The following is a 22,166-nucleotide window of genomic DNA, read 5'->3' as shown; positions in this document are numbered from 1 at the left end:
GGATAATGAGCAGCTGATATGGCTTTAAATTTCCTCCTTATCTAGAAAATGATCACTAAAACATAATTCTGGAAATGTGAGTTAAAGAAAATCATGCACATATTTTCTTTTTTAGGGTAGAAATTGTATTGTGGAGTACTTTGCATAGGAAACATGGTCATATGCAGAGATGCAGTTTTAAGATATCATTTTATCCAGAGATGGAGATTTAATGGAAGAAGAAAAATTCTCAGATTCTGCTAACGTTATTCTACAGTTTCAGGGTTGAAGAAATACTGAAATACAAAGTAATACTCTGAAATACTTCACAGAGTTCCTTGTGCCATCAAGGGAATCTATAGTGTTCAAAAGTGTATATTTTAAATCGTATACGTAATATAGTGCTATAGTAATTGAGTATACAATATAATACACTATTTTAATTCTACTGTGATTTTGCTAAACTTGATATTGTAATTCTATTAGTATTGTAATTCCATTAAACATTGCATCTATAATGCTACATTTTGGGAAGTTTTTTTTTCTTTTTTCTTTTTCTTTTTCTTTCTTTTTTTTTTTTTTTTTCTGTGCCAGAGCTATTAATATCCTTTTCTTATGTTAAAAAACAAAATATTCAAAGATGCCAAAAGCAAGATTCGCCAAAAAAAATTGACTTGTCCAGTTCTCGTTATAAAATAATAAAATAAACATGAAATAAGACCAAATCCTTTTATAAAATACTCATAAGAGACTTCATATCCTGAAGTTGCTCAGTTTCTGTAGGGGGTGACTTTCCTTTTAACATCTGCCAGCCTTCATTGTCATATAGCAGAAACACATCTTTATGTATAAGCAGGGAAAAAGACTGACAAGGTCTATGCCAGTATGAAAATCTCTTCTTTGATCTTTTTGCCCACAAAGGGTGATGAAAAAACAACACTAATTTGCCTTTTGTACTTTCTGGTTGATGAAACATTACCAGTTGTCAAAGGATTTTTAAGTATTCATGAATACCAGTGCTCTACAACATGGGTAATACAAGTGCCCTCGATTATTTATAACCTGAGACGTCAGATTGGAGGCTCTGAGCCAGCCAAGTGTTTAGTTTACATTCTGGCTCTTTATTCTGTTTTGCTTTTTGCTTATTTGTTTCTCCAGAAGAGATTGCCTTCTGTTCCTGAAACGAATTCATTGCTGAGAAGCATTTGTAAATCAAAAAGCAGTCTTGCTTCCTCGCTGTCTTTTTCTTGCAGTGTGTCATTCTAGACGGACTATGCTCTGTTCACATGAATTTGAAGTTTCTCTTTAGTCATACCAACTCAAGGGGATGTCATTTTGTTCATTAACTAGTGTGTCTCTGTTTTCCTAACCTGCCAATTAGTAAGGGAACGGTGTCACACTTACAAATTTTTAATTTTCCTTTATTAATAGTGGGCAAAACTGTTCACAAGATCCTTAAAACTATTTTGATGGGGTTAGATATAATTTGAAATTTAATCCCCAGACTATATAAAAATATTGTGAAAGTCACCAGTTAGATCACAAAATGCAGGGCATGCTTAGTTGGGTTACAGCCCTGCCTGTAACTGAGTATCATGGCATGTGGTGTTGCTGTCCTGATCTTTCTCCCCGTGCCACTTACAGATGCCTCTCACCTTTAGCATTTTTCTAGTTCCCTTATATGTCTTTGTATGACATCTTAAAACTGAGGTTCATAACTCTGATCCTTAAACCTATTTCCTTATTTTTTTGTGCTGCCTGCAGCTCCATTATTGATCACCACAGATACTTACTACTACTATAACAATCCCAGAATATTTCTTCTACTTGCTCAGTTCATGTATCTTCCAATCTTAATTTTTGTTTTGTGTAGTTGGTAATTAAGACTCTCGATTTCCTTATTTCCATTGATGCAACACCAATGGCTTCCTTTGTCTTTTTCTGACAACCTTGTCTGAATGTGGAATTTGCTTAACTACTCTGATATCATTCATGTGTGCCTTGTGGTTTCTTGGTAGGTCCCTCTAAAGCTTTTTCCATAATTAGAGTATTTACAAGTTCTCTCCCTCTCTCCACTGTGTACTCTCCAGTGCTTAATACTGCATGAATTTGCAGGGCAATTATTTTATTTTATTTTATTTTATTTTATTTTATTTTATTTTATTTTATTTTATTTTAATTGTTGTATTTCAGGCATTTCCGTTAGGAAATCAAAGTAACCAATTTATATCTATAGATCTATTTCAGGAAACACAAGTGATTGACTTATCTTTGGAGAATCTTATTGCTATACCAGATTTGCTCAACATTTGTTAATGGGTGTGAAAGTTATTGGAATGGGAGGCAGGGGAACAGGACAGAGAAGAAAATTGTATGCAGCACGATAGAAGCCTGCATCGTGACTAAATATTTCTCATTTTAAAAACAAACAGGATTTGTTTCAGGTTATTCTGTAATACTCATTAAAATCTTTTCATATTTTTTGTCAAGTTTTAATATTTCATTTGTATTTACTAACTTGCCATGTTCTATTATGCTTTGCTTCATTTGCAGACTGCTTTGTTTCAGGCCTTTTTATACATTATTTTCATCTTGCAGTGCCTGAAGGCAGTCTGTTCTACAATCATTCCAGAAAACAACTGCTTAATTAGTTGGCTGTATCTCTTCATCCTCTTCTTTCATCTCTTGGCTTTCTCTCTGATAAACCTGATGAATCTCACACAAAGCATAATTTTGATGGTGTGTATGATTTGATTGTGTTCCATGTCACATGCAGCATTGTGAATCACATTGGGATCTTCTACTTGCTATTCAGTCCTTTTTAAATCGAGGAAACGTTGCTATACAGGCAAATGCTGAAAAAGCTGAAGACAGTGGGGGTGAAAGGCAAATGTGAAAGAGCAGTCCAGCTGGGAGGTGGTAGTAAGGAGACAGGTAGGGAAGTCATTACAGCAAGTGACTGGCCAACCACGAATAAGACTTAGTGCTATTGTACTCCTGCATCTGCAAGAGTGAAAGAGCCCTGGGGAGCTAAGCAGGGGAAGGAGCGAGAGATTCAGCTCTGGGGAAGCCTTCCTGCATATCAATTTGTTGCGGCATGGTAGGCACTTGGAGTCCATGGCTGTTTCAATTATACACATAGGTGAGCCTTTTAAATTCCTGAACCTTAATTGAGATACCACATAGATGAGCATAAAAAGGATATGTGAAGTCTCTCTGAGTGTGCTGTGTGTTATGATTTGCAGGGCACTTCTCTCAGTGGCAGTGTGTGAGCTGAGAAACTGCCTGGAGTAGATACCGATATGAACAATGGTCCAATAACATCCAGAGCCATGGGAAAAAAAATAGCTGTATAGGAAGGATTACTGTGGTAGCAGCTGGTGGTGTAGCCAAGGGCTACAGTAAAGCTTATGGAGTAGAGCCGCACTGCCTGCATATTGATGGCTTAGCTTGCATATATATCCACGTACCCTGGGGCTGCAGAAATCAGGATCCTTATAGAGATGTGTAGGACAAAGAGATTTACTGACCATATCTGAGCCATCTGAATAAACACACTTCTCTAAAAAAAAATCAGATTCCTCTCTGGCATGCACAGCATCAAATATGACAGGGGAATTGCATTTCTAGGGAGTTTCATTCTTCTGACTTCTTTACTCATGGTGAGGAATCACGAGATTTTTCTTAAGCCATTGGATCTGCAGAGCCCCAGACTCACAGAACACAGCTTTCAACTTGCCTGACTCCACCACTGCTTTGCACACAGGAAAGCTGGTGAGGGGCCTCTGCCCTGCCTTTCACCTTCTCTTTCTCTTCCCCTTACCCTTCCTTTTCCTGTATGGCAGTAAATAAAGCTGTGGATGTGTTCCCACCTCAGGGAGAGACTTAATCTCCTGCAGAGATCCCAGCTAAGCCCTATTACTCTGAGATTTGCACGGGGAAGCAGTATGCAACTGGGTATGTTTTTGTTTTTATAAACGAGGACATGTTTGCTGCAAATGGGTTTGGAGAGATACTGTGTTGGCCTGGGTCACCATCTAAAGAGGGAGGAAAAGGAGGCTGTTTCAGAAGTTTTTTACCTCTTTCTTTTTAAGTAGGCGTGCTAAGCTTTCCAAGAGGATTAGTCAATCCTAATAAAATGTGAAAAAAGGCAGGATATGTACACAGTGTCAGAAGGAAATGGAGTCTAGTGTGTTTACCACAGCACAATTTATACACTTAATAAAGCCATATATTTCTGTTTGGAGAAACAAGGAGAAAAGCACTTGGAGTAGAGACGTGTTTGGGTTTATTAGATTGCAAATATTCAGGGCACTAGCTTGCACTTACAGACACAAGTTTTTACATCCTGCTTTGAGCTACAAAATTGTGCAGCATCATATTTTATTGCCAGAGACAATGGCAAACATTAAAGCGCTTGACAGCTTTCATCCTAGTCATGGTGTCTGATTTAACTTTGAAAAAATATATCTGTCCAGTGGAGATGAAAATTGTTGTTTTATTAAACCTGTAATTTGATGATGCTTACAATTCAACCTCTACTGGTTATAAATAAGATATTAAATGGTCAAGTAACTACATGCAGAGACTACATAATATTGATGCCCTGTAATTTTAATGTCCTGCCATTGTTCCTTCAATAAAAACTTTTTAAAATGTTCTGTTTTCAAAACAGAGCTGTTTTAACACAGTTTATTCTGTTTCAATTGCACATTACAATCTGATATCTCAAAATTGTATGGGAAATTTTAGAAGATACTAAGCCTAGTTAGGTACCTTGAAAGGTGCTAGGCCAAGTTTTGTCTCAGCATAAGTCAGTTCAACTCAAAATAGTAAAACACTGCTGATAAAAAGGGGCAAAAGTATTTCACATTGGTAGAATTGTTCTGTCTCCTAAAAGAATATTTCCACAGGAAAACAGGTCATATCTCAGTTATCATGGCGGAAAACAAGAAGACATCCTTTCATGGAAGTGCTAAACACAAAAAATGAACAACAATAACAAAAAAAAAAATCAACAAAAAGAAGAGAAAAAGAAAGAAAGAGGCAATGTGAGCTCTAAGGATTCTTTGCAGTCCTTGGAGCCAGAAATGCTGTCTGAGTACCTTGCCATTGCTGTGCAGATCTCTGGGTCTGACAAGGAATGAATGATAGCTTTGAATGCTAGCCAGTTTGTGTTTCAGTCTGTGTAGTCCAGTTTAGCTTCTTCAGTAATGGAAACTGGGGATAAGAAATTGTGTGGCTTAGCTTCTGTGAGGCTACAACAAGCTGCTACAATACTGAAAAAGGAGAGAGGGATGGAGGTTGTCATTCATAATTATTCATAATGTTATTTATGTGATTGGCTACTGAAAAGACAATGCAATAAATACCTCATAAAGAGCCTTGAAAGAAGATGTGAATACTGTTTTGGATGGGAAAAAAGATCCTTACTGTACTTACCTGTCTCTTACTAGTGCTCCTGATGTGCCAGTGTCAGGGGCTGTGTACACTGAAGAGTGAATGTATCCTGCTGGAAATGTCTAATTTTCACAGTAGCTGGGAGCTCTAAGTAAACTTGGGTACCTCTTCTAGTGCCAAGTCCCCATGTAGTAATCTATGTGAAAAGTTATGAACTATCTTCAATTCACAAGACTGTTTGCCCTATTATCTCATAGGTGAAGAGGTCACCTATGAGTGACCTTGTGAAGAGGAACCTGAATTTTTTTTTTTCAAAAAAAAAACGAGGTATGAAATGTAATAGTGAAGGAGAAAGTTTGTGTAGGTGTTAAGATGGAGTATTGGGCATTTTCATCTTCTTTCAGAACAAATACAGGTACTGTTTCCTAAGTGCCTGCTTTATTGTTGTTGAACAGCTCATGAGATAGAGTGCAGATTGCTTTGAATCAAAGCTGCATGAAACCAGAACACAGGATGAGTGGTCACAAGAAAGCAGGATGCTGAGCTGCTTGGAAGCCTTTCATGTGACAGTCTGCAGTTGCTGAAGCCACCGCAGGTGGGACCCTCTGCAGAGCCATATGTTTCCTGTAGGAGAACACCTTTCACAGCTGGACCCTTCCAGTCTGTTCAGATAATAATTATGTGCTGGGATAGGGATGTGTGCTGATGACACTGCTGGAAAGGGGTTGGCTGCAGGGGAGAAGACAAAATGGGTCTTTGGCTGTGATAAGTTGACAAACACTTTTTCATGTGAACAGCAATGACAAAGTGTTCGGTTTAGTTGTACCCTTTCACTAGAGATGCTGTGTGTAATGCAGTGAACTGAATTACACTGGCCAAGACATTTCTTAACGAAGCCAAGTGACCAGCAGTTTTGAAACACAGACTCTGAAACTACACGCAAAGTGAGAGCAGACATTTCTGCTCTTCTGGAGACCACATCATTTAACTGTAGAGCTCATATAGTTTAATTGCTGTGCAGCTAAGTAATACAACTTACTGAATCTTCAAAGTGCCACAAATGAAGGACCATTTCTAGAATAGGTATGCATACACAATATGAAACAGAGTACTGCAAAAGTAAGAGGAACCACTGTGTCATATGGCTTTATGAGGCCATCCAGAATCACTGGAAACATTTCCATTTATTCCATTAAATGCTGAATTTAAGCAGAGCTCACATAAAAGTTGTCTGCCGAGTTACTGTGCCTAGATATTTTTTAACTCTTGATATCTGGCAGTACCAAAGAAATTTATGACGTTAGGAAATTATGATAGCCAGGGAAGCATTTATTTTGCAAAAAATATTCTCTAGGAACCACATACATTCAAACCTTCACAAATAAAATAAAATAAAATAAAATAAAATAAAATAAAATAAAATAAAATAAAATAAAATAAAATAAAATGGTAGATATATCACCAGAATTGAAAGAAACCGATCTTCAGAACAGAAACCTTAGGTGTGTATTTTCCAATCTGAAATTGTGCAATTATCTATTTGTTAATTTCAACAATTATTTGATCAACAGGTACACAAATGATTTTTCTAGTTGTGGTATCCAGAAACTCACTATGGGGTCTGGAAGTTAGTGTGCTGATAGAAATGGTTTTATAACTGCAGCTGTGTCCTATGTAAAGAAAGAATATAGATATTACTAACAGCTAAAAGTGTGTTTAATCTTAAACAGGAACTTACTTGGATTTCTGTAACATACTAAAACTTCTAGCTAACACTGCTTAGTCAGAAAATTTTCCACTACCTACAAATCTGTCCACGTGGATTTTAATTCTAACTCCTGTTGCTGGAGCCATGCTCCTGGTTAGATGCTCAGATCAGCTCTTCTAACTTCTGAAATGCTTTGAATTCAGGCTTGTTTCTCTGCTTAACATTAGATAATATGCTTCAAATGAAATATATTCTATATAAGGAAAAAATAATTCATACAAAGGAAAAAATAATTCATACAGAGATGGAAAATAACACCTGTAGCTATTCTATGAAGTTAAACAAATACTTCTGTATGTCTAGCAAAAATGATACTTGCTGAATAAGAATAGAGAAACTTAAAGTTAAAGCTTAAAAGGAAGCTTTATCCTTTTTTTTTTTTTTTTTCTTTCTAGCTAATGAAATTTTAATATAGTGAGGAGGGTTTAGGCAAACTAATACGGCAGCTTATGAAAGATGAGAGAGCAATAAAGAGTCAATTTACTAAATAGTTTTGTGTTACAGTTGGAAACTTATCTCAGTTTGATTTGAAGAAAATTTCTACCTGCAATATATATTTCATGTAGTTAATAAACTTGCAAGATAGCTTCTTTCATGAGGTAGAAAAAAGATTATTGGCATCCTCAGTGCATATTTGGCTATTCAACAAGAACTTTAGAAAATCTGACCTTTTTTCATCTTTGTAATTATAACTTTCTTGTAGAACTCTTATGCCCCAAAAGAGCAATCAGACCACCTGTTTGCAAAATGTTTATCATCTCTAGAAAAGACATTAGGCTGCTATTCCTACCACAACTGTCAGGTCAGAGAGGGTTTATTGATCCTGATAGTATAAGTGAGGTCAATGAACACTGAAATAATTTAGGTGGGGAACATCTTCCCTCAGAAAATGCTTGCTATTTACCACAATTAAAACACATTATTACAAGCAAAATATTTAATCTGTAAGTCAATGAATGTATCTGTTACACATAAACAGTGTTTTCAATTTCTCCTTACCTTCCTAACTAAAAACCTTCTTTTCCTTTAAAGGTAGCCTGAAGCATGCATTTAGATTAGTTTTAATAACAAGATCATTAGTCAGGTATCAGGGTTTCAAGACACTTTGTTGATCAGCAATTCTTTAAACAAATTAGGAAGTCTGTAAAGAAGATGCTGAACTTAATATAAAGCATCCTATGCAATAGCTTGTTGGCTTGGTCAGTTTCATAGACAATATGATGATGTAGCAATATTTTCAACACTTTGAACAACAAAAACACATTACCTTTTCTGGCCTTTTTCTGGTCAGTGGATAGCTTGGTATGAGTACAACATACCCAGGCAAATCTCTCCAAGTGAGTGCACTGAGTACTGTGTCCAAAGTAAACATTAGTGTAGTAGCTCTCTAACTAAATTGTGGGTACAGGAGGAAGCAGAAAGAGAGAAGGGAATCAAAGAGGAAAGAAGGAAGTAATAAGAAGAAAATAAAGAAGTTCTGAATAATGGGCCTCAGTTACCATTCATTTCATCAGTCTTTAGAATCAGATTTTTTATTATTATTATTAACTATTATTATTGTTGTTGTTGTTATTCTGAAGAAGAAAGAAACAAAACAGAACCCAGACTTGAGATGAATTACACATGGAGAAAAATTATGGGAATATTTAATGCTATTAATGCAACACAAATATTATCTTATTCATTTAGCCGTCAATTTTGCCGTTAATCCCACCCTGCATTTCTCGCAGGAAAGTAGGACATCTGTTATGACTCTGTTGGCTGCTTTGATTTCCCATTATTTGGAATCTGATAAATCATCAGACAGGTTTGTTTTCCCACTTGTTTTGGCTTTCTGATCACAGAATACCATATTGAAATTTGTCATTTACCACAGGTGTTACAGAACCCCCAAATTAAGAGAGATTAAACTCTTGCAGACAAATTTGGGATTACCCTTCCTCTAAAATGATTCTGAAGATTATAGAATTTTATTCCAAAGTCAATCATAAAACCAGCTTTCTGAAGCTATTTAGCACATCTTGAGTGAAGCTCTCCAACAGTAGAGTAGAAATGCTTTATGATGAAAAAGTGCTAATGATGAAAATGCTAAATGATGAAAAAGTGTTGATTGCTTATCCTGCTAAAGAAGATGTATGGTTTGGAATTCCTACTTATGCATGTGTTTGTAGATCTCAAGAAAATGAATATCATTTAACACAATTTTTGGCAGGGTAAGAATAGAAAAGATTCAGGATAAAAATTAGTGGTCTTACAATAAACCATTGTGTCAGAGACAGGGTTTAAATTCACCTGTCCTGAATCCTGAACACAAGTAAATGTGTTTGGATTAAATGGAATGAAAGATAAACTAGCTATCTCATCAATTTTATAAGCACTGGATTCCGCACTGAAACTGTTCTAATCACAAGATCAAAGCACAGGTGATAAATGCAAGATTCAAATACTTTAATAATATTAAGCATTATTTTTCAAATAGGAATATATTAGTTTCAGTCATTCTATGTAATAGAACTGGAGGAAGGCAATATAGCATTTAAATACTTAAAAATATAGTTCTGCTGGCTCTAGGTTTTGAAAAATATGAATAGTTTGCTGATAGTTAATGAAGAAAAAAAAAATCCTAACCTTCTAAGACAATTTTTCAAAACATTGCGTAATATTCGTTATAGTATATTAATATTGTGGTCTATGGCTTTAAAACAAAAACAAAAACAAAAACAAAAAACAACAACTCAATCATCAGGGATAGCCCTTCTCCAATTATCTTTGTCTCATTCACCCCCAGAAGGCTGACTGAAATAACTACATGGGTTGGACAATAGAAGTCAGAATGCAGAATCTAATCATGCTTCCTAAATAATGTATGCACATCATTACATTACTGCAGTAGGTTTCTCACAATAGAGCTTTGCTATTGAGGGAGTGAGTTGCTATTGAGTGAGGGAGAAGACACGTACATTGTCATTAGAAGTAAATGTTAGGGTTCCCAGAAGAACTTCATTACCATTCTTAACCAGATGTGACAATCACCATTTATAGCACTTATCAGCAGAACAATTAACGGCATTTGATAATCAGCTGATCTGGCAGGGGAAAAAAAAAAAAAAAGTTTTCTATTGATACCTGACTAAGAGCCTTGATGCATATTTTTTTCTGCATGTGGAAGTGTACTAACAAATAAGCTAGGGGGGCTGCCCAGTGCAACCTATAAAAGATGAGAATGATTGTAATATTTGCTCCTAATGACAATCATTAGTCCTGGAGAGACATGAGAATTTCAGTGTCATTGTCAGTGTAATTAATGTATCAATTCTTAACGCTTCAATTACAATCAGGCAAGGTTTCACACTGATGAGAGTGAGGGTCATACATGAAGAAAAAATGAGGGTGGAAAAGATAAGATTTTCAGGCATTATATCCATTAGCAATATAATAATTTATTCATAGAAATCTTCCTGCAACACAAATGAGTGAGCAAGGCCCTCAGATACTCCTCCTCAGTATCCTTCCTTTCTGAGAGATGTACACAAGGGGTATCATATGGACATTTCTCCTTCATGACAAAGGTCCTTGCATGCAGTAAGAACACTGCCTTTGGTAGCAAATGGTGAAGACATACAAGAAGAGATATGATTTAGCAAGTCTTTTCACTTCAAGACAGGACTATGCCATTTTTACTGGCCTGATCTTTCATTAGATGCAATATATCTTTATGTGAAGATTTACAGAAAGCTACTCCAGTTATTTGAATACAACTTTCTATTGTACTCCAAGTTACTTGAAGATCCACTCTAAATTTATATTTTTTTTTCTAAATTTATAGTTAATTGATGATTTATTAATTGATGAAAATTGTAGCAGTTTGAGATCTGTTATAAAACAAACAAAAACAGAACAACAAACAAAACTCAAAACACTGACTAGTATTAGTTTTCTACAGTATTTCCATATAGAAAATAGTCTCCATACACTGCCATTCTAGAGTAGGAATAGAATACCATATTTTATAATACCATATATTATTACAGTATAATACCGTATTTTAATTCATACCATTAAAATTAATGGTTTTGTAACTGCTTGTTAAAAGAGTGTGCTTGTTTTTATATATATGTATGTGCATGCAAAGATGATATCATATATTTAATCATGCGTACCCAGAAACAGCATCATTCTGACTATGGCTTTATAAAATGGAAATAAAGCTAACTAGGATGGAAATTAAGGTTGTCTGACAGACATTTTTATTGTCCAAAAGTTTTGAAGTGTTGACAGTAAATAAGATGAAGCAATATGAAAACTTGCCATTTCATGGCTTGATGAATAAATTATGAAGCTGGTTTACAACTAAGAACATTTGAAAGTAAGTACATTTTCAGATTATTTCAGTTTCCTTTGAGCTTCTGAATATTTGGGTGTAGCTTTTGACATGCTTTAAACTTCTGTCCTTAATTATGAAGGTTAGAAGTTTGCAGAAAATGTAAAATAAGTCTTTTGAACAATCACTTGCTACTAGGAACAATGGCTTTGAGGAAAACAACAAATCTAGGCATACAGAAAGTTGGTACCAGATAAGAAATGGAAATAGCATTTCATGTTAATTAGTAATAGGTAAGACTAGTAAAAGTTTATTAAAAATACCCAGAACAAAATATACTGGCCAATGTCAGAGGAAGTACAGTTACTCACAAACCTTTATAACAATAACTTTATAATGATGTATAAACCTTGAAGAAACTTGAAAATAAATAAAAAGGGATTGAGATCGCTGCCTTTGTTCCAGCATGTAGAAACTCCTTGAAGATTGCAGGGAATAGGGGCCCAGTAGCTAAAGCTTCTCTGCTTGTCTCCTTTTTTACCTTATGCTTGGTTGTGTCACTCTCACGATATAAGGTCCAAGGAGCCCAGGGGAAGATAAATGGCTCTGCCATCTACTGACTGGCTACAACATTCATATCTTACTCTATGAGTATGCCAGCACTGGATATGCAGTCAGGTTAACAGAATGATAAATGGAGAATACTTAAACAAATTCAAGAGGGGCAAATTTTCATCTTTTATTTGTTGCAGTCGAATTATTTGTGTCTCTGGTTTTGGACCCCAGGAACACTTCGGTTCAAATTTCATGATCAAAACTCTTGTAAAGGCCCTACAGATTTCCTGTTTTAAATTTTAGCCAGTCTGCCAAACTAATTGTATTAAAATTGTTTCCTATTGTCATCTTTGGATTTATATTTGGAGCTCATGAGATGAGAATTTCTCATTTAGTTATGAAGTGTGAGGTGTTTAGCTATGGACATTGATGTTACCATTAGGTCTGGCAAGAGAAGAAGAGCTTATTAAGTGATAAGAGTGTGTTTAGAATTCAAGGTATGATAATAAACATCAATGTGAAAGACGCATAGTGCAAGTAGGTGACAATATAACATGAATTTAGCAAGTCACTGTGATTTCTAAAGTTTGCTCAGGCATGACAGGACTCGTATGAACATTTTAGTTAAAATTACAGCACATATTTAATATGAGAAAGCAATATTACATCCTGTGTGTTACACCAAATGCAATATAATTCACATTCGAAATAAATTGTATTTTTTTTTTGCTGCCTCAGCAAATGTCTGTTTGTATCTACAGCTTTGTCAAAAGGCAATAAAGCAAAAAGCTTATTCATTTCACTAAGGGGATATAGGTTCTATTTACCTAAAATCAAATTCTAAGACATGCTGCTTCTGTTTTTATACACAGTTTATTGCTGTCATTTACAAGGAGTGTATCTTCACCCTTGGTAAAACTGCCTTCCAGATGAAAAAATATGATGTTTACTTAGTGATAAACAATTTTCAGATGAGAGGGGATATTAGTCTTGAGATGAGTCATGTGAATTTTGAAAATTAAAAGTACTAGCAGCATGTATATATTAGGGATGTATTTAGTAAAACAAGTATTCAAAGTCTGTGGGAATACAAACATTTCCTAGAGTGCAACAGTCAGACTTCTCAGTACTGGCTTTTCAATTAAAAAAAGGAGAAAACATTTTATATTGAATACCAGCCACCTCAAATCTCCACATAAACCTCAAGAGGATTCTTATTCACACTTGCTTAAAGGTATTAAGGAAGAGTGCATGGGAACAGACTCATGTGATGAAGTGGGAAATACTAGGATGAGGGTGTGTTGATTACATGAATGCACTGAATCAGAAAGGTTGATGACCGAGGACTGGCTATAGTATTAAACTGAAAGCGTAGGATGAAACCACAAAGCAGAAAATTTGTAAATGTTCTGGATATATTTAAAGCAAGAAAACTGAGGAATCAGCACCGGTTATCAACGAGTCCCGTGGCTACGATGTCAACAGTGCAACTGCATTTTTGGCCAGAGAATGAAGTTAGATGGATTGAGAAAGCTAGTAAGGAAAATTAAAATCTAAGAGCAAGCACATAGATTTTAGTTGCTTTTAATTTTTGCAATCCATGCTTCACAACTCAGAGAAAAGAAATAAAACTTCTCTGTTTTGAAGATTCTGTTCTTGAGTCGCTTTAATCAACACAGGTCTCAGCAAAGAAAGGCTTGATAGATCCCAGTAGTGCAGGGCCTGTCTCCTTAGTATAATTTAGAAATACCAAGAGCCTTAAGTGAAAAACATGCCTCTGAGGGAAACAGCTCCCAGTCAAGTCCAGAGGGTTATGTAAGTAGGGTTGTAAGGATCATGTCATTCGAGAACTGTGACAACAGCTGTGATGTGCAGCTATATTCAGTATCCGAAATCTTTGTTACTGTGTATTGTACCTAACAGCCTCTTGATTTCAGCCTCTTTGATATTCTCTCTGTCTTCTATTTGTCTCAACACATGAGTTTCAAGACAGGAATGCCATGTGCAACTCAGACATGGGAGAAAGCACATCACATCCTGAGGTCATGCAAGTCTGATGTCTCCACTGCAGTATCCACCAGGTCTGGTGGAAAGGGCAGCAAAAGTCACCAGAGAAGGAACTCCATCTAGTCTGACCCCTTCCCTTACCCGTGAATCAGAAATCTATTTGCCACATGACAAAAATCCAGGTTTTTCCTGTTTTCAGATGGGTGCACATCTGCTAATATTATGGGGGATGTCTATATCTAGGTCAGGGCATAGACATTGGGAGCATGTAAGCAGTGCCACATTACAGAGCACTGAAAATGTTCTTATCCTATCATTCAGTGAAAATCAAAATCCTGGAAATGGAACTGTGTGCTCCTATTCTCTTGCAATTTCATAAGACAGTGAAAAAGGAGTTAAAAACCATAGTAATTCTTATACAGATTTTATGTAAGTATAAGTATTCAGTACATTTCAGCTGACATAATCATTCATTGGTTTAAAATCACAATCTTCCTCTTGCAAAAGAGGCTGGCCTCCCTCAGCCTAAAATTAACTAATACGTATGTATTTTTCAAAATAGAATAGAAGATTTCTTCAGTTACAAGAGTTGTTTCTTTTTTTTATTATTATTTTTTTCCTGCCATAGGTGTGCTACACAATGGCTACAGGAGGACAAGCATTAATAGTAGTTAAGATCCCTCACTGCTGTAGTATTAGTGGCATTATAGAGGTATTCAATTACTGACAGATTAAATAAAATAAGGTAATGAAGCAATACATGCTACATATCAGATAAGTAACCTCTTTTTACTGTTTTTTTTCTGGCTAGAGTCTGGGTTACAAGCCAAGAATAATTTCTATAAATATAGAGAGGTTTTTCAGTCTGCAAATGTTACCTCAATTGTGCTCAGATTCTCTTTTTATCAGGTTTTTGCCTCCAAACTAAAATATTATTAACATTCAATTGACTGTATTTAAACAATTTAGTCACTGATACTCTCTCTTCTGTTTGCCATAATATAACTTGTACCTTTATTTTACATTGTGTCACACCTTTGTATTTTTTGCATGCTTTTGGCAATACTCAAAGGTTTGACTGAATTTACATCTCTGTATTGCTATCAAAGAAATAAGAAAGAATGTGTTATATGACTTGCTCAATTTAGCCAAAACAGATTCTAAATACATAAATGTCCATATTTGTTTGCATATAATAAAAAATAAATTATTTGCATTTACATTTCTGTTTGCTTGTTTACCGTACCTTCAAGGACATTTCCAGTGGAGTACAATCTCCAACTTAGTGGAAAATGAGCTCTGAAATTTCTGATCTTCATCCTTTATTACTCACCCACTGACTAGACATCAAATAAATTGACAAACTGTTATACAAACGAGCAAATCCTTCTGTAATTATTCTGTCTCTTCTGAAATTTTCACCTGTTATTTCTTGATCCCCTAGTTGCAGTGGCTCATAGGATTTCTAAACAGAGGTATACTGAAGAAAGCTTCACAAGAAAATTATTTGTTAAAATGTTTTCCCCCTACGGTATATCTTATGTAAAATTTGTTTCCTTACTTTCAGTTCTGATTTTGCTATAGTCTATCATACAGTGTCCTGTCTCTTTCTTTGCAGAAGGGAAGCAGTCTGGACCACCTTACTTTTACACCACTCATTCTGGCATTTCTGGAAACAGAGACTTTTCAACTAAGCTCAAGATCATCCAGTCATCAACGTTTGAAAAAACTGACTATAAACTGCTAAATATTGATTGTAGTTAAATTCGGCCACTGTACTACTAGTGTTGAGACACAAAAATGGACCTTCAAGTGATGGACGCTGTGTTGTACCTGCAAGCCTGACTTTTGTGGAAGAAAATAGTCCAATGTTTTAAGTGCAAAACAAATGCATGAGATAAATCACTTGGGGACAATGCAAGTAGCATCTGTAATGTCATTTTAATTCCTTTTTATATTAACACAACTGAATAATCATACAAACATGAATTTTATAAATGCACAAAATGAAGTCTTTAAGGAGATAGAAATCATCTGCCACCTGCTACTGTGTAGACCAAACCCAGGTGCTATGAGCATCTGGGTTAGGTGACAGAAAAGCTAGCAAACATTTTCTTTAAGGAAGAGAGCAGGAATTTCACTGGAGTTTGGATTGAGGGTTGAAAAAATATCTGTGTTTTCCAAGCCTAAAGACATACATGAGAGCATGATCAGGGTCAGACAGAAGTCATGAATGGTGGATCAAGGCTGGGTGAGCTGATTTGTAATCAGCAAAGGCAGGATCAAGAGCCAGGATTGAGACAGCCTCAAAGGAAAGACTGCAGCTTGAGGCAGTTTAGAGGGAAAGTTTTTCCAGCTGATGCTTAAAATATATGTACTAGGTGGGAAAGGAGAGGTCTGTGCAAGCAGCAGCCACCGATGGGCTGTCTGACAAATGACTCTTCCCCCTTCTGTTTGATGGATGACTCAGGATAAATCCACTGTTTATTATTTGTTGCTAAGTATTTGTAATATGGGTGTCATAAACTGATATGAAGTAGATGGCAAAATCATAATTTTTGTACTGAGCAACCTTTCTTCATATCTTCTCATTAAGGAACTAGGCCATTAAAAATGATACAGAAAAATGTCCTCTGATGATTTTTTTTATTCTTCCCACACAAAACAGGCACAAGAAAAAATCTTACTCTAACACTCAGCCACATCACTTTTAAAAGCTTACTTGCTTTTAGTTACACATCAGTGCTAATGCTTCATAAGTTTAATGTGTGAAATAGCTTTGTTATAAATCAGTGCCTCCATTTTGTCTTTTACTTCATTTAAACTTTTTCTTCAAGAGCTCTGTTTGTAAATAATGATAGCATATTTGTGACAAAATTTTTTCAATACTTTCATATCTCTGGAATAAATTATGGAACATTATGCTAGACAGGGAGCAAAGAAAAAATAGGTTTGATATAAATTTATTTCAGTCTTACAGTGTGTGTAGTGCAGTGGGTAAAACATATTTGTAGCTGGTGGTAAATTCCTGATATATGGAGCCTGGTGCAAGCAGCAGTTTGGCTGTAAGGGATGCACATGTTCTGGTGATTCAGCCTCTTACCTCAATGCTTGTGAGAATGAGCTAACAACAGCCCCTCTTCTGCCCAAATCAGACACAAAATTGACTGAGAGAAAAGTTGCCTGTCATTAATGAAAAAGTATTTTTAGCTGAATATCAGATAAGAAGAGAAATGTGGTGATGTCTGACCATAAGCCTTAGGAATTTCTGATATTCTTTGTATTGCAGCATACTGCTTGCTATTTGGTCCCCATAGATACCTGTTATAGCATATGCCTGGTAGGTATAGAACTAGAAAGCTTAAAGTATCTCTATATTTTATTTAGACTGACTAGTGAGTAAGAGTATGACTCAATACTTCACTGACACAAGTTACAAATTTTCTGTTTGGCATGCTTTGAAAGATGCCTAAGTGCAACATGTAGGTCTACCTCAGACTTATCCCATGAGTGTTTGCAAGGTGCATAGACTATCTCCTGCTTTAAAGTGAAGGTATTATTTTATTACCTAGGAGAACAGTTGCAAACTGATGCAAACACAAATTATTGTGAGGTACTGGGATACTAACCTGATGAAAACCAGTACATGTTCAGTCAAGGGGTAAGAAGTCTTAAAACACATTAAAGTATTCGATGCTTTTGGAAGTTACTAGATAAATAGCCAAAACCATGCAAGTTCCTAAATTGACCTGAAGAATAAATACAGTGTGTCAGTCAGACAAACACATTGTCATCGTGTTGTCTGCTCTACGTTTTAAAAGGGTACATCCTATAAAGGTTCCACAGAAGGAGAAAATACAGTATATTTGTAATTCAGCAATTGTAATATTAGTAATTACATCTCTTAAGAATTATTTTTTTTTCTTTGATTCTTAAAAAGAATTTTCAGTAATTTCCCCTAATTATGATGCCATGCTTTAAGAATCAATTGAATGTTAATGCTATTATTGTATATGTACAAGCAATATGAACACGGTTTTTGACATGTGGTGTGATGCAGCTGTATGATTTTGTAGCTGTATATCTTTTTAATTTACAGCCAAATGGCTGTAAATTTTAATTTACATATCTTGGTTCTCTCACTTGGTCTGCTGTTACTTCAACAATCACAAGGTGTCCTGGTTTCAGTCAGGACAGAGTTAATTTTCCTCCTAGTAGCTGGTAGGGTGCTATGTTTTGGATTAGGATGAGAAGAATGCTGATAACATGCTGATGTTTTAATTGTTGCAGAGCAGCGCTTACACCAAGCCAAGGATGTTTTAACTTCTCACTCCGTCCTGCCAGTGGGCAGACTGGGGGTGCAGCAAGAGCTGGGAAGGGGCAGACGCAGGACAGCTGACCCAAAGAGGCCAAAAGGGTATTCCATACCATCTGACAACATGCTGAACAATTTATAGGGGTGGCTAGCCGGGGTGGGGAGGCCAGACTGCTTGGGGTTAGGTTGGGCATCAATCAGCAGGTGGTGAGCAATTGCATCGTGTGTCACTTTTTTTGTACACATTGTTATTAGTAGTACTATTATCATCATTATTGTTATTAATATTGTTATTATTATTTTTCTGTCTTAACAAACTGTCTTTATCTCAACTCACAGGCTTCACCTTCCTGTTCTCTCCCCCATCCCAGAGAGGGAGGGGGGCGAGCAAATGGCTGTGTGGTGTTTAGCTGCCGGCCGGGTTAAACCACAACAGAAGGCCATAAGAAAAAATAATTTTTACTGTGGGTTTTCCAAAGTATGGGTGTTTGTCCCACTTTCCCAGTTGGACAAATTAAGCAGTGTATTGTTAACAGTTTATTTTCTGTATTTGGAATTGGATATCCTATCTGTAGCTCACAAGCCACGAAATAAAATGCCTGTTGAAACAAACATGCCAACGTGACAGGGATTTAAACTGCAGAAGCCAATATCGAAGAAGCAGTACAAAATATTCCCTCCTGTTTTTTTTTTTTTGTTTGTTTGTTTGTTTTAACTGTAAAAGGTTATAAACTGATGACATTTTTATGTGTACAAAATATAGCACTACTTACTAAAAGACAATGACTGTCAGCACTAGATGTCAGATAATTGCAATATGTCTTTAGCTGAAAGCATGAATGACTGTTTTTTTAATTGCCTAGTGGACTTGAAAATAAATATAATCTTCCAGTACAACAACACAATGCCTTTTCACATCCACATTAGTAAGAAATGGCAGGTTTGTTTAGCACCTGTAGAAATCCCAAGCAATGCCTCGGGAAGTCATATTCAAGCCATTAAGCACACTACAGTTTTAAGCACAAGTCTGGCATTTGATATTAGCACTTAAGATGAATACTTAATCTCTGCTATCCATTTTGTGGATTTGGAAGGGAATTTGGCAAACATTGCTAGCAATTAAACAAGTAGCTGGCATTTTCATACAACAACTTCTCAGGTAAAATGTGTTTGTCTGCAGCCTTGGCAGCACAAGGCTTTGCATCGTTTCTGACACTGTCCTATTGCTGAAGAAGTCAAATACCTTGTGGTAGTTCCTTTGATTTCTGTATGAAAACAGAGCTACATACACAGATCCTTAGATTTTCCCTCTGATCCAAGATATTCTTAGAGACTGATCCAAAGACAACTTAGTTCAACAAAACCTTTCATCCACTCTCTGTTTCTTGGATCGTGTGCTTAACTAGTGTAGTCTATGAATTTTTCCAGCTTTTTATCAATATTTATTATGATAACTTCATTGCCCTTAGATTCATTGACTTCCAGCTCATACTTTATTTTATATCTGAATTAGACCCCTTGTGTTTTACAATGTAAAACCAAAGTATAAATTCCACTCAATATTACCACTAACAGCTACCAACACTTTTGTGTGTACTAAAATGCATTCCTCGCAGTGCTTGACTCCAATGAATGACATATATATATATAGGGAACAGGCTGTACATGAGTGCTGGCTGACAAATAGGTTTCCAGTCTGGAACAGCTACAGCAGTTTCCCAGAGGCTTATGTTTGCCACAGAGGAATGAGCAAGCAGCTGGGCCATCCAGGCAGTGGCCGTGCCATGACATGCAATGAATCAAGGGTGCTGACACATCGGGTGTGGGCAGCACATTTCCTTTGTGGACAGGGAAAGGAGAATTTGTGTTGTAATGCCAAGAGATTTATGTCACCAAGAGGTGAATTACAGTTTCATTTCTGTTATGAAACAACTGCCAAATGGGTTGATAAAAAAAATATAGTAACCTAACAAAAATAAGAGTCTCTTTTCTCTGCAAAGTTTTATTAATATTTGGAAAATCAGCCAGCTGGGTGCACTCAGTGCAGGTAGAGAAGGTTATAAAAAAATGGAAAGAAACCTGCAGGTGCAAACAGACCCCACTGTTTACTACTAACTGTGAGAGCCATTATTCTACAATCACAGGCATTTAAGATCTGGCATGACATTCATTTAATATTTAAACTTCCAGCCATTGGGTTGGGACAGAAAGAACCTGTGGAGTTGCAAAGGGAAGCCACAGGCACCAAAGTAGACCTCCAGCCAAACAAGACCTTTGCAAAACTACAGCAGTGTGCTGTGTAAATTATTCAAGGGCAGCAAATCACTAGCAAAATAAATAAATAAGTATCCATGCACCAGCATGTAGCATAGCACTATTATGAGTACAGTGAAGGAAAAATGTAGACCAGGAGGAGTAAAAGGGAAGAACAGAAGAGAAGGACTAACAGTTACATGCCACTGAAGCTTAAGTGGATGGATTACATAGCTACATTACATCTATTCTCTATATATTTTAAATGTTCGGAGTCACAATCAGTGGGGGCTACAGTAGAAAGATCATTATATTATACAGATGACAGCATCTGCCACCTGCCTCAAGCAGGGCCATTTGTTTGGTTGAACAAATCTATGACCACAGGGAATTTTTCCCAGCAAATTTACCAAGGCTGCCACTTGTGTTACAGGAGTAAAACTGAGGATCAACTTATCACATGATACAGATGGCTGCTGAAGGAATACACCATAATAGCTTCTTTGATATGAATTACCTGAACTACTGGCATAGGCTCTGAAGTGACAACAACTCTGGAAGTGATAATTGAATTGAATTTTGTAAGGATTGTGCTGCTCCATTATGCATAATGTATCAGCTTTCCCAAAATATTTCAAAAGTGATTCAGGGCTCTGCTTAATTACTTGCACTTCCTTCTAGGCCATCCAAAAATCTAATATTTGATCATTTTTTAATGGTACATGTTAGCACAAACTACTCTTCAGCAATCCAGATATGGAAATTTATGTGTGCTGGTAAATTACATCAATTTATTTACCGTGGTTTAATTTCATTAACACACACGATAAGAGAGATTGAGCTCAACATCTCTCCTTTTATGTACAAATAACCCCCTGGGTGACATATCACATGAAACCCAATTACTGCACATAATAAAATGACACCACAAATAAAAATGTATTTCCTAATTTGGTTATACTCAGAGAGGAACAGTTAGTAAACATGCATTTGGCACGGCATCAATAATCAGCACAACTTTGGTTAGGGAATAATCTAAAGCATATGATCCCTGGTAGCAGCAGAAGAGGTTGAGGAGCCCATGCTGGTTTCCTGGCCCATTTGCTCCTTGCTTCTGGCCCACTGGTTGCAGCGGGTAAAGTGAGGGCTGCTGTGGAGCAGCTCCTCAGGGCACTCCTGTGACAGGTCTGGGCTCTACACCAGCTCTCCATAGGATAAATTTCCAGCACTCCTCCAAAACTGCAGCCAACTGATTTGTGAACCCATCTGTTTGTGACATGCAGATGCAGGTTTGGCATCTGTAAAATAAATGTGCCTCCATTTATTAGTAGCACTTGTCATTTCTATTGTAAAGCAGGATAGGTTAGTGATTTCTTGTCTACAGACGAGGAACTGATTTAGGAAGAGCTACTCCCTGTTCCAATACATGTATTTTACAGCTGCATTTTAGAGCCCCTTTAAAGGACTGACATTGGTATAAAATGGACATTCAAACTATGGAAGAACTGAACTTTGTATGGAGATGTGCCACAGCGTGACTGCTACATCTCAAGTAGCAGAGACAGTCA

The sequence above is a fragment of the Netta rufina genome (assembly GCF_964035555.1).
Source record: "Netta rufina genome assembly, chromosome: 5".
In the NCBI taxonomy this organism is placed as follows: domain Eukaryota; kingdom Metazoa; phylum Chordata; class Aves; order Anseriformes; family Anatidae; genus Netta; species Netta rufina.
Note: the sequence above shows the minus strand (reverse complement) of the source record.